The sequence below is a fragment of the Cebus imitator genome, unplaced genomic scaffold (genome assembly GCF_001604975.1).
Source record: "Cebus imitator isolate Cc_AM_T3 unplaced genomic scaffold, Cebus_imitator-1.0 Scaffold627, whole genome shotgun sequence".
NCBI classification, from domain to species: domain Eukaryota; kingdom Metazoa; phylum Chordata; class Mammalia; order Primates; family Cebidae; genus Cebus; species Cebus imitator.
In genome coordinates, this window is record NW_016107942.1 from 54,514 (window position 1) to 68,527 (window position 14,014).

Genomic DNA, 14,014 nt, shown 5'->3' on the forward strand with positions numbered 1-14,014 from the left:
CGGAGACCCCCGCCCTCGTCTCCGCCCAGGAGGTGAATCACAGAATCCCCTGGCCCTTGGAATGTCCAAAACCTTTTCATCCCCATCCCCGCTCCTCACCCCCACTCCCAAGGTGGTTTTTCGGGTATAAAAACCCTCCTTTTGATGCCACAGGTTGGAGAGACGTGAGTCCTCTGTGGTCGCCAGCATAATAAATGACCCTGCAATCTGGCATACTTTTGTCTTGGTGCTAACTTTCTTCACTCGATCCAATACCACACTAGCATACATCTTTGTTTGCATTTATCAATAATGCAGTTTTTTACTTTGTTGGCATTTATTAATCAAGCCAAATACTGTAAGGTGTCAAAATTTGGCATAGAGGTTACAAAACTGTAAACCCAACCCAAAACAGAATGATCTTTGCTTGTATAATCTTTAATAAATAAGATATTAATATTGGATTAATAAAAATAGCAACATATTGAATTTATTAAGATCACCATAAGTTCTAATCTTGTGGCTTTAGGCAGTCTAGCCAACAGGGAATAAGGTTTCTTATCACCTTTGTTTCAAAGCTAACCTATAAACTAAGTTCTTCCCAAAGTTAGTTTAGTCTATGTCCAGGACTGAACAAAGAAAGCATGGAGGTTAAAAGCAAGGTGGAGTCAGTTAGGTCAAATCTTTTCACTGTCTCAGTTATAATTTTGCAATGGTGGATTCATAACTTTAAATGATGACAATCACAGTTTTTATAAATAGTCTAGGTAAGTGATTAAAATAAAATAATTAGGTAAATGTAATGAGGTAAATAGTTGCAGACAAACTTGTCATAGTTTAGAATCTAAAGTTATATTAAATTAAATAATAGATGTTTCATTATTTGGGAATTTTGCAATAAAAATCTATTGTAAGAAAACATTCTTAAACATTTTTAAATGGGTGAACAATTTTTGTCTAATTCAAAGCTTATTTAATGGTTAAGTATAAAACAAAGTAAAAGAAACTGAAAATAAAAGAGATGTAAAGAAAGTTATAAAAATAGTGTTTTTGTTTGTTTTGTTTTGTTTTTTTTGGTAAGAAAGTTTAAGGAGAAATAACTTCATATGAGAAAGAATCTTGTACGGTAAATTTAGTTTTAGAGTAAAACAACTGTTTGTTTAAGAATGAGGGATGCTCAGGACAAAGCAGAAAGTCCAAGCATTAAGCAAGTCATAAATGGTCTGTATAAATCACAGATTGTCAAATATCAAAGGTTTAAAACACTTGATATCACAGGTCATTGTAAAATAAGTCATTCATTTGACCAAACTTATAACCCAAAGATTTTAAAGAAAAAAAGATGAAAACCTTAATTCTTTGGTAGAGAAGACTTAATTTTCCAAACAAAGAGGCATATAGTTTACGAAACTACAAAACCAGACCAAAACAGAATGTATTTTTTAATATTTATTTTTAAAAAATCAAAATCTTTAATATGATCAAGTTGCTATGGTATTATTAAGTGTTTGTTTGCTTAGGAAAAAAATAAATTTCTTTAAAAAAAATTAATGTTATTACATTCATGTATCTCTGTGTGTGCACTTTTAAAGTACTTATAACATTGAGTTACAGGGCTTTGACTTCTGGATCTAAAAGGACACCAAGTCCTGCTAAATTTTAAACACTAACCCCAATGAAAGCCCCATCTTCAGGCCCAGTAGAAGATGCCGATAAAAATACACTGCATTCCTAAACACAGGGCCAGAAATTAAAGCTATTTCAACTCAAGGTCCAGGGACTATTGCGGAAGAAGTGGGTGCATGAAATTGTTAAGAGCTGCTTTTGAAAGATAAAACAAATTTAGTTTCTCTATAAATTAATAATTACTGTTAAAGACACATTGATGCAAGACCAGCATATGGGTCCTATGTCAAATTAACAAGGTTTTCTTGAAGCATTAAACAACTGCTTAATAAAAGTTATAAAAAGCTTACTGAAGTCATATCTTATGGTTAAGATTAAAATTTTATAGATTGTTTATAAAATTTTGAAAAACAAATTTAATTGGCTTCATGCTATTTTCATTAGTGTATGTTGTTTGGAAAATTAAGTCTTCTCTCTCAAAGAATGAAGGTTTTCACCTTTTTTCTTTAAAATCCTTGAGTTATCAGTTCGGTCAAACGAATGACTTATTTTATAATGACCTGTGATATCAAGGGTTTTAAACCTTTGATATTTGACAAACTTTCCAAAATCAAATGATAAATTATGCCTTTTTTCTGATATAATTTATCCTTTAAGATATCAGTTTCCCTAGAGTCCAAAAATGACATAATTTGGCTTAGTTGGTATAAAAATTATACAGGAAACATTGCAAATTTAAAATGATGTTTGGTTTTCTTTAGGCTGTATTTGTATAAATATTTATTAGTTTGTGTTCCAAAATTATGAGAAACTTCTGTAATTCTCATATGACTTAGTGTACATGATCAGTAATCATTATAGTTGTTATATTAAATTATTGTGTGCCACAGAGGTAACAAATTTCCTTGTCAATTGCATCTATGTCTATGGCTGCCCTAAAACTTTTTGTCATTCATGGACAATTGTTGTCTTGTTTTGATCCTTCTTAGAAGGTGGTTTTATAATCAGCTATAGAACTCTAACAGGTGTTCTTAAATCTAGGTTTCTGATAACTTTGGAGACTGTGACATTAGAATAGAGGAAAAGACTTTCGGGACTCTCAGGGAAAAGTGAAATTTTCATGAGTATCAAGAAGAACAAAAATTACTGTGTAAACTGAACTGATAGAAGACTAAAGTAATCTTTTAAACTTTTGCTTTAAACATTGCTGATCCTTTTTTTTTTTTCCAGAGTCAAGGAAACTTTTCTCTTGAGATATTGACAGCTTTCAACAATTTAGTATACTTCAATGAACAAAATTTGGAGCATATTTGATTCTCTCTGCCTGATTTCTCCATAATTTGGAATCTATTTTGAGTATTCTTAACATATGGCAATGCAGTTATTTGCACAAGTGGCATAAAAATCCGTTTTAATTTTACAACAGCATGCAATTGAAGAAACTGGTTATCTTAACAAGAGTTTGACTAGAATACTGTGCTTTCCTTTAAGGAATCAAACTTGACTTGCAGAATCACATTTAAAATTCAGTACTGCAGATGCTTGCTCCCACCCCATCTTACACCACAATAGCTTTCAGTTTACCTTTCTCACCTCTCCTTACCATAGCTCCCAAGATTAATGAGATAATGCACCTAATAAAAGTGTGTGGGGCCCAGAGCTCAGGGCCAATGCTGTCCCTGTGAGCTTGCGTTGGTCCCCTGGAACCATGCTGTGAAACTTCTCTCTTGTCTTTCTTTTCTCACTCCTTCTTCACCACTGGGACTAAAGGCACCCACGTACAGGGTTGGGGCTGGCACCTAACAGGGGAAGGTGAAAGAAAAATATCTTGGGTTCCCAAAATCACTAAGCTAAAGGGAAATGTCAAGCTCGAGGGAACTGCTTAGGGCAAACCTGCCTCCCATTCTAGTCAGTCACCCCTCTGCTCACTAAGATAAATGCATATATGATTGCCTTCTTTGGGGAGGCTAATCAGAAACTCAAAAGAATGCAACTATTTGTGTCATATCTACCTACAGTTTGGAAGCCCTCTCCCCACTTGAGCTGTCCCATCTTTCCAGACAGAGCCAATGTTCACCTTACATATCTTGATTGATGTCTCGTGTCTCCCTAAAATGTTTAACACCAAACAGTGTTCTGATCACCTTAAGCACATGTCATCAGGACTTCCTGAGGCTGTGTCATGGATGTTCATCTTCAACCTTGGCAAAGTAAACTTTCTAAATTAACTGACACCTGTCTCAAATTTTCAGGGTTCACAGCTGGATACAAAATTCTCAGCTGGTAATTGTTTTGTTTAAAGAGGCTAAAATAGAACCCCAATCCCTTCTAGCTTGTATGGTTTCTGCTGAGAAATCTGCTGTTAATCTGACAGGTTTTCTTGTATAGGTTACCTGATGTCTTTGTCTCACAGCTCTTAAAATTCTTTTCTTTGTCTTTACTTTAGATAAACTGATGACTATGTGCCTAGGCAATGATCTTTTTGTGATGAATTTCCTAGCTGTTATTTGAGCTTCTTATATTTGGATGTTTAGATCTCTAAAGGCCAGAGAAGTTTTCCCCTATTATTTTCTCAAATATGTTTTCCAATCTTTTAGATTTTTCTTCTTCCTCAGGAACACCAATTGTTCTTAGGTTTGGTTGTTTAACATTATCCCAAACTTCTTGGAGGCTTTGTTTATTTTTAAAAATTCTTTTTTCTTTGTCTTTGTTGCCTGAAGTTAACTCAAAAGCCTTGTCTTCAAGCTCTAAGTTCTTTCTTCTACTTGCTCGGTTTTATTGCTGAGATTTTCCAGTGGGTTTTGCATTTCTCTAAGTGTGTCCTTCATTTCTAGTAGTTGTGATTTTTTTTATTTATGTGCTCTACTTCACTGGAGAATTTTCCATTCATATTCTGCACTATTGATACGGTTTGGCTCTGTGTCCCCACCCAAATCTCATCTTGAATTGTACTCCCATAATTCCCATGTGCTGTGGGAGGGGCCTGGTGGGAGATGTTGGATGGTGTGGGGTGGTTCCCCCATGGTCTTCTCATGGTAGTGAACAAGTCTCGTGAGATCTGATGGTTTGATAAGGGGAAACGCATTTCACTTGGCTCTCATTCTCTTTACCTGCTGTCATCCATGTAAGATGGGACTTGCCCCTCCTTGCCTTCTGCCGAGATTGTGAGGCTTCCCCAGCCACATGGAACTGTAAGTCCGATTAAACCTCTTTCTTTCATAAGTTGTCCAGCCTTGGCTATGTCTTTATCAGCAGCATGAAAATGGACTAATATAACCATTAAAAATTTTTTTTCTTTAAGTTAGTCTTCACCTTTCTCTGTTGCTTCCTTGATTAGCCTAATAATCAACCTTCTGAATTCTTTTTCTGGCAATTCAGAGGTTTTTTTTCTTGGTTTGGATTCATTGCTGATGAGCTAGTGTGAACTTTTGGGGGTAAGAACCATGATTTGTTATATTACCGGAATTGTTTTTCTGGTTCCTTCTCATTTGGGTAGACTATGTCAGAGGGAGGATCTGGAGCTGAAGGGCTGCTGTTCAGATTCTTTTGTCCACAGGGTGCTCCCTTGATGTGGTGCTCTCCCCCTTTCCCTAGGGGAAATCAGTACATCAAAGACACACCTTATCCCCATGTTCACTGCAGCACGATTCACAATAGCCAAGTTATGGAATCAACCCAGGTGCCCATCAACAGACTATTGGATGAAGAAAATATGGTACAGATAGAAATTAGAATACTACTCAGCCACGAAAAAGGCTCAAATCCTGGCATTCATGGCAGTGTACATGGAACTGGAAGACATTATGTTAAGTGAAATATGCCAAGAACAGAAAGACAAACATTGCATGTTCTCATTCATATGTGGAAGCTAAAAGAAAGTCAGTCTCATAGAAGTGGAGTAGAATGGTGATTACGAGGCCGGGAAGGGTAGGGGAGAGTGAGAAGGCAGTTTACTGATACAAAATCACAGCTAGACAGGAGGAATAATTTTTAGTGTGCATTGCACTGAGGGGGCTACAGTTAACCTTTCCAAGCAGCTAGAAGGATTTTGAATGTTCTCAATGTGAAGAACTCATCAATGCTTGAGGTGGCAGTTATGCTAATTACGCTGGTTTCATCACAATACACTCTAAGCCTCAGGATATCACAATTGCTGTGTGCCATTTAAATAAAAAGAGTCACTGTGCTGGACGCTAGGGGAGAGCGATGTCCCACTGTGAGATGGGAATGAAGGGCTGAGTTAGGAAAACAGAACTGTCCACTCTCAACGGTTCCAATGCCAGGGCACTTTCCACACCAGCAAAGAGCTGGGGAAGGGAGGCGACAGTGGGAAGGGCACTAGACTACAGGCTTGGGAGGAGTGGACATCAAGGCTGGCCTGCTCTTCCTGATTGTGATGACACAGGACTCCAGTGTCTTTCCTGAAGTAAAGACTTTGTGGAGGGCAGGCTAGGAAGAGAGGGTGGGAAGGGCCTCTCAGATAGGGAGAATTTGGAGCAGGCAGTGAGGGACTGAGGGCCCCATACAGACCAGCACAGCCCCTAGCCTGCCTTACACCCCATCTGCAGCTCCAGGAGGGACATTTGCTCGGACACCTCAGCCTCAAGGAAGGGCTGTGCCTCACCAGCCTCCCCTAGTTACCCTGCTCTCTCTGCTCTCACATTCCACACAAGCCAATCCCACATCTGGGACATCTGGGGGGACATGTGTGGATGGCAGGTACATCGGGCAGTGGGCCAGCAGCTTTGGGTTCCAACATGAAAACACCTCATTTTTAACATAAACTTTTTAAAGACCCCAAACACATCTGCAGGCCCATTAAGGGTTGCTGGCCACAGCATGCAACTGGCCTTACCCCTTCCCTCCCTTAGCCTTGTGAGTTCAACCCATTTATGCAGCACTGACTGTAAACCAGGCATGCTGTGGGCTCTTGGAGTAAAGCTGGGTCTCAGACAGCAAAGGCTCTGCTCTCCTGGACCTGCAATGGTCCTGAGGCCACCTGAGTGGCCCTTGGTGAACTGCGGCCAGGCCCTGGCCAAGGAGCCCTGAACCCAGGTGGGGTCTCAGCCTTCAGGCTGGCAGGAGACCTGAGGGCTACCCCTGTATACACGCACGCCTGGGAAAGCTTCTGGAGTTTATTTCAGGGGCAAAGTGAAGCCAGCGAAGGGCCCAGGTGGAGGAACAATCCCCTGACTGTGTTTTAAAGGCTCACAGCCAAAGACCACAGGGACAGTGCACCCTGGTGGTCCAGGCAGGGCAAAGGTGGCTTGGGCTGGGACAGCTGGGGAGGGAAAAGGATGGCAGGGGGCAATTGGAGGTGGGGGGTGAGGAGAACCCAGGGACTGAAGGTGACTCAGTGTTTGGGTTGAAAAATTGGTTAGACTGACAGTGAAGCTGTTTACTTGGCAAAACGAGGGTGCAGGGTGGGTGTGGAGAGGGGTGGGTCAGTTGCTTTCAGCTGAGTGTCTTCTCATGTCCCATGTAGGTGCAGGAAGTGCAGGGAGGGGCCAGGGCCAGGCATGGGCCAGTGAGTAAGCCTTGGCTGCAGGGCTGGACAGGGTCACCTGTGAGAGAGTTGGGGCAGGAGGGTGCCTGGAAGCTGAGACGAGAGGCTGCTCCAGAGGTGAATGCTCCGTCACCACTGTGGCCAGCAGAGAAGTGAGCACGGGGGTCCTGGCCTGCGGGCCCTGACTTTCTAACTGTGAGGTACTGCCCACAGGACCAGAGGGAAACATTAAGGGACCCAAACCACACACAAGACCTTATGACACTCTCCCATTTGTAACTCAAATATGTACGTATATATTTTGCAACAAGACAAATTTTAAACTATGGTTTAAAAATCCCCCTAAATTTGCTGATTGCAAACTTCTTGGCAAGTGTGTCCAGGCAGAACTCTTCTCCATCTTCTTCTGCTGCTGCTGCTGCTGTTTACCTGCTTTTCAAGAGCTTAGGACATGTACCGGCCATTAGTCAGATAAGAGCGGCTGTCTCTCAATTAGTCCCTTGGCCAGAAGGCCTATCTCTGCTAACAGAGAAATTGTCTCAGGTGCCTTAGATGGCATCCTCAGCCCAGAGCATTAAGTCCCAGTGGCATCACAGGCCTTGGCCACCTGTTTAGGGTGCAGCTCCCTCATCGGATCCTTCTCCACCCCAAGGCATCTGGACTTAAGCCCCCAGAGGCCATCTGCTGTCACCTGGGTATGCCTGGCCTTCTCCACCTCCCTGTTCCAGAGTCTGGGTGTCTGGGGCAGACTTCCTGGTTCACAGGCGGTGCCTTCTTTTTGTGCCCCCATGGGGTGGAAGGAGGAAGACAGCTCCCTGGGGCCTCTTTTGTAGGGCACTAATCCCACCATGAGGCTCTGCTCTCCTGACCTTATCACCTCCCAAAGGCCCCACCTCCTGACACCGTCCCCTTGTGGAATCTGGGATGCAGGAGCATTGTCTGGAGCATTCACCGCGCATCTTCCCATGTTTGCCAGGGACGTGGCCTGAGACTTTAATCAGCCCGGAAGTTCTCCCCGAGCGGTACCTCCAGCGGCAGCCCAGCCCTGAGCTGTTCATCCCCAGCAGGGCGGCCCTGCCCACCGTCGGGAGGAGGAGGGTCCCGCCGCTGCCACCCGCGGCCTGCTCTGCGCCCCCGCGCGGCTCCGGAGCTGCACGGCGGCCCCGCCACCTTGCACAGCGGCTCCCACGGCCCATCTGCAGCTTTCCCGCCGAGCCCTCTCAGCAGCGGCGCCTCCGCCTCAGGCATGGGTCCCTCCCTCAAGAGTCGCAATGGCAAAGGCCCGTCTCTTCCCTTCGTTCCTCCAGCTCGCGAGGCAGCGGCTTCCTCCGGCCCCAGCTAAGGACCTTCCACCTGCCGATTCCCTAATGAAGCTCCGGTGGCTTCCGTGGCTGCTTTCCCTTCCCGGACCCTGACGGACGCCCCGCGAGGCTGGCCGGGGCCACCGCTGTGTGAGGGCAGCGGCAGAAATGGCGGCTGTTCCTGCTGCCGCCCAAAGGGCAGAGATGCCTCCGCTCACAGAGGATGAGGAAGCCGCTTCCCTCGCCCCTGACTTCACGCGCTGGGAGCCGGTGGCCGCGGGCGGCCGCTCTGGCCTAAGCCTTCCGGCCGATGAGCGGAAAGGGCCGAGGAACCCACCTCTCGGGCTGCCGGGCTGCCAAGCGCTCCCCGGGTCGGGGCAGCCTCGTCCGGCCGCGGCTGCGCAGGGACGGCCGCTGGGGCGTCTCCGCGCGGCAGCGTCTCCGCCGCACGGCAGGCGGCGCTGTTCCCGCGCGCGACGACGCTCCTCGGCGACCAGCGCCTCTGCTCCGGCAGGAGCTGCCACCGAGCGCGATTTGCTGCTTTCAAAAAGGGTTTAGAACAGGAATTCCCTCAGCCGTGGTCATAGTAGAAGCTGTGTGAGCGGAAGAGCACCTTCAGGGAAAATTTGTGCGAAACGGGAGAGAGGAAGCCTGACTCGAAATCAAACAGGAACACGGCAGAAATTAAGGAGCCCACAAAAGCGGTGAGAGGGGAGCGAGTTGCCAGTTTATAGAAATAACGAGATGAGCAGACTGCACCCCCGCCTGGTTGTGAACTGTCTAAAAACAGACCCACGGATTCGGAAATCAGGGGCCGTAGAACAATAAATGCAGAAAATAGATTTATATACACAGATATATACATGGATGCACACATCACACACACTAGTTTTCTATTTATTTTTTACAACTTAACTTTTAATTTTGACATCTAAAGAGCGCATACAAATGTAGAAAGGACTGTGTAATGAACCCCTACGTACCACGTACCACCTGATTAATCATTAGTGGCTCAAGACTAATAATTATTGACTCATGACCCAATTCGTTTCATCAGTTTCTGCCTCTCCCCGTTCTCTCTCTAGCTCTCTTTCTTTCTGGATTGGAGTATTTTTGAGCCATCCCCAAATATATAATTTTATGTAACTACTGTGTCTCTCATGGATAAGGGCTTCTTAAGAGCAGCAGAGGGAAAGAGTTGGGTCAGAACCCAGAGCCACAGGGTGAGCTGTGTCCAAGCAGCACAGATCCGAGGCAGCGCTTCTGGTTGCCCAGCTTGTTTAGAAACATGATTAAATATGTGACATGTGAAGCAACATTTACCTTTATAAAAAGTGCCTCTGGACATGTGTCTCAGAACTTAAAGTATAATAAAAAACAGATTAAAAAAAAGAAGACTTGACAAACCGTCTTGTCTCTCCCTGTGTTTCCAAGTCTGTAACTATGAAATAGGCATAGGAGAGATGGTCTTACATATCTGTATGCTTCTGTCATTTACTCTAGAAAATTAGCTTTAAAATCAGTATTTCAAAAACCTATAATGCTTACAAATTAAATACATAGTAATAAGAATTATTTTCTGCCAAATACACTTTTTATTAAATGTGGGTGCTACTGAAACAAAAAAGTGCGTTCGAGGATAGATTGGTTGAAACCAAGCATCCTTTACTTTTTCAAATAAGAAGAGATACACACTGATACAAAATGAAACAGGGAATGCCCTTGCTGGCTAACGGGTGGGTTGGATGAGATGATTACTTCAGCGTGCTCAGCATGGTGCCTTCCCAGGATGTGATGGGAGTTCATGTTGGGATTTAAGAACATGGACTTTTTGGCTCTGTTGGTTGTGTGTTCCTGGGAAAGCTACTTATGCCTCAATTTCACCTGCAAATTGGGGTTAGTAATGCTTAAGCTCACAAGGTTGTTCCAAGGATAACCCGAGAGGGTGCACGAGAAGAGCTTGGTGCAGCACCTCCTGAGTAAGAACTACTCAGCCTATGTCAGCTGTTACGATGATTGGTGGATACCCCTTTGTGAATTGCTGTGTTCTGTGAGACCCCCCCAGAAGCACCTTGTACTTGTCACACAGAAGGCCTTTTGTCTCCACTTTTCACCCTACTTTAGAACATAGAAATAATATATAAGGCCCAGACTGAAAATGTAGGCTGTCATTTTTTTTCTACTCAAAAATAATAAAGAGAAATATTTCTTCTTTCTTTTTATTTCTGGTGGACCTATATATGTGTAAGAATGGTTTATTACTCTTGATTTTCTAAGTTACTTTTGGGGGAAAATAGTAACTCAAGACTCTAGAATTTCCTTTAGGCAGTTAGATATCATGACGACACATCTAAGAGAGTATGAGTAGGCTGCTTATGAAATTTATTCTGCCATCCAAAGATGATGAACTTAACGAAGTCTTCACCCAGACATAGCATAGGAAAACAGCTGAAAACCAAACATGAAGAAATTTTAGAAATCAGGAATCAGCACGTTACACACAGGGAGTAAAAATCCAAACAAGTGTGAACTCACCTTCAGGAGGAGCCCTGGAGACCTTGAAGCAGCACAGCAGGCCCAGAGCTCAGAGGAAAACAGCTGCACACCTTGAACTTTATATCCAGCAAAAGGGTTTTTCAGCAATGAATGTGAAACGCAGACAGTCTCAGATGAAGACAAACTAAGAATTTATTTCCAAATTACTTGTGATGAAAGAAACACCATAGGAAGCTCTTCAAGTAGAGAGCAACAGTAATAGGATAATCTAGAACTTCAGGGATGAAGGGAAAGTGACAGAAATAAGAAATATCTGGGTAAATAAAATGGACCTTTTTCTCAATGTGTATTATGAACAAGGGCAGAATCCATAAAGGGCACAGGGACTGCTGTGGAAGTGGCTTCTGTATTCCACACGAAGGAGCAAAATATTATCCTCTGTAGACTGGGAAAAGTTAAACTTGTAAATTGTAATTCATACGTGAAACAGACACCTACAGTCTGTGCAAAGAGATATAAACCAGACCCCAATAGAGAAATTAACATGAAATATTAAAACTGTTCCAAATGAAGATATAAAAGGAGAAATGAATGAAAAAAATGTAAGGGACAAACAGAAAACAAATAATGAGAGATTTAAATCCAAATACCCCAGTAATTAAATATAAGTGGCTTAAGCATATCAATCAAAAACCAGATCAGATTGAATATTTTTAAAAGATCAAAGTATGCTGCCTCCAGAAGGCCTACTTTAAATATAGTGATGTAGGGGGATGAAAAGATGCACCACGTAAACATTAATAATAATAAAAAAGCTTCGGTGGCTGCAGAGACTAGATAGACATCAGAGCCAGGAAGATTGTGGTCAATGAAGAAGGACATTGCACGGTGGTGAGAGGTCAGGTCCACAAGCAGATGTTGCCATCCTGAGTATCCATTTGACAGAAGAACTTCAAAATACACAAAGCATAAACTGATGGAACAGTGAGGAGAAATGATGGATTGATAATTGTAGTTGGAAGCTTCAACTCTCCTCTATCAGTTAGATGGTTAGATCTACTAATGGTTAGAACTAACAGAACAGAAAATCTTCTAGAAGGAGGATAAAGAACTGAACAGCATCACCAACCAGCTGGACTCACTTAACATGTATAGAACATGCTACTGAGCAATAGCAGCACACACATTCTTCTCAGGGGCACATGAAATGTTCACCAGGATAAACCATGCCATGGGTCATGAAAAGCTCTAACAAATGTAAAAGATCTGAAATCATGCAAAGCTTGCTTTTGACCACAATAAAGCTAAACTATAAATTAATAACAAAAAGATATTCAGGAAACCTCCAGCTACTTGAAGGCTAAATGACATACTTAGATAATGCATAGGTCAATTGGACATTTCAAGGAAATTAGAAAAAAAATTTGAACTGTATCAAAATTGGAAACAGAAAAACAATGAAGAAAGAAAATCAATGAATTCAAGAAAGTTCTTAAAAATATCAACAAAATTAGTAAATGATAAAGAGAAAAGAGAGAAAACAAATGATCAATATCAAGATGGAAAGAAATGATAGCATTATAGACACAACTGACATAAAAATGCAGTAAGTACCACTGTGAACAACTCTGCGCACCTAAATCTGACAAGTTAAAAGAAATGGACATGTTCTTTAAAGGTCACACAGTATTAAAACAAACACACTTAACAAGAAATAGATAAACTAAATAATCCTGTATCTATTAAAGAAATTAAATTTTTAGTGAAAAGTCTTCCAAAAATACAATTCCAGGTCCAGATGATTTCACTGAAAAACTCTACTAAACATTTAAAGAAGAAATATTAGAAACTGTATAAAGTCTTTTAGAAAATAAAAGAGGAAGGAGCACTCACTTATTTTATAAAAGCAGTATTATCTTGATGCCTAAACCAGAGAAAGAAGAGAAACACAACCGGCAGCCCTCATCATCATCAATTCTCAACAAAATATCAATCAAAACATGATATGAAAGGAATCATCCATCACAATGAAATGGGCTTATCCCAGGCATGCAAGGCTGGTTCTACTTTTGACAATCAATCAATGCAATTCACTATATTAACAGACTAAAAAAAACTGTGATTTTGTCCACTGATGAAGAAAAAGCATTTGACAAAATTCAGCATGAAGTCACGATAAAAACTCTGGGGCATTTATTTAAAAAATTCCCTACAGCTGATATCATGATAGCGACAGAGCAAAGGCTTTTATCCTAAGATTTGGAACAAGGCAAGAGTGCCCATTCTCACCACTCTTATTCAACATCACACTATAAACCCTAGCCGGCAAACGGAAGCGGAAAAAGGAAATTAAAAGGCATGCAGTTGAGAGGAAAGAAAACTATCCCTGTTCATAGATGTTGTGATTATTTGTGTAGAAAATTTCAAGCAATGTACAAAAAAGGCTTCTAGAACTAACAGGTATGCATAGCAAGGCTGCTGGGTAGAATGTCAACATTAGAAATTAATCATATTTCTATATACTGGCAATGAACAACTGTAAACTTAAACACACAAGCACACATACACACATATATACACACACATATGCACACATACACACACGCGCACACACACACCATTTACAATAGGGTCAAAAAATGATTAGGTATAAACCTAACAAAACATATAGACTTTATAAGCCAAAAACTATAAAACACTGATGGAAGAAATCAAAGAATATGTAAATGAATTGAGAGACATATTGTGTTCATGGACTGGAAGACAGAACTTATTTATCTATATTATCCACATAATCTATAGATGTAACACAATTTCAATAAAAATTTCAACAAGTTTTAAAAAATAGATACAGGCAAGCTCATTCTGCTATTTACATGAAAGGCAAAGAAACTAAAATAGCTAAAATAGTTTTGAAAAAGAAAAAAAAAGTTGGAGGACTCACACTGCCTGCTGTTAAGACTTAACATAAGGCTACATTAGTCCAGACAGTGACATTGACAGAGAGACAGAAACACGTGTCAGACTAACAGAATAGAGAACCCAGAAATACACACACACACACACACACACACACACACACACACACACACACACATTGTCAAGT

The 14,014-nt window shown here is 41.7% G+C and overlaps 1 long non-coding RNA gene across 1 annotated transcript in view; it reads left to right on the top strand.

Annotated features, from left to right (window-relative positions):
• The window catches only part of LOC119469313, a 27,155-nt gene extending 17,359 nt beyond the window's left edge, over positions 1-9,796 (top strand). Inside the window, exon 3 of the long non-coding RNA XR_005198113.1 lies at positions 9,352-9,796. This is a non-coding gene — a long non-coding RNA (uncharacterized LOC119469313). The remainder of the gene's footprint in view (positions 1-9,351) is intronic.
• Positions 9,797-14,014: the final 4,218 nt, after the last annotated feature.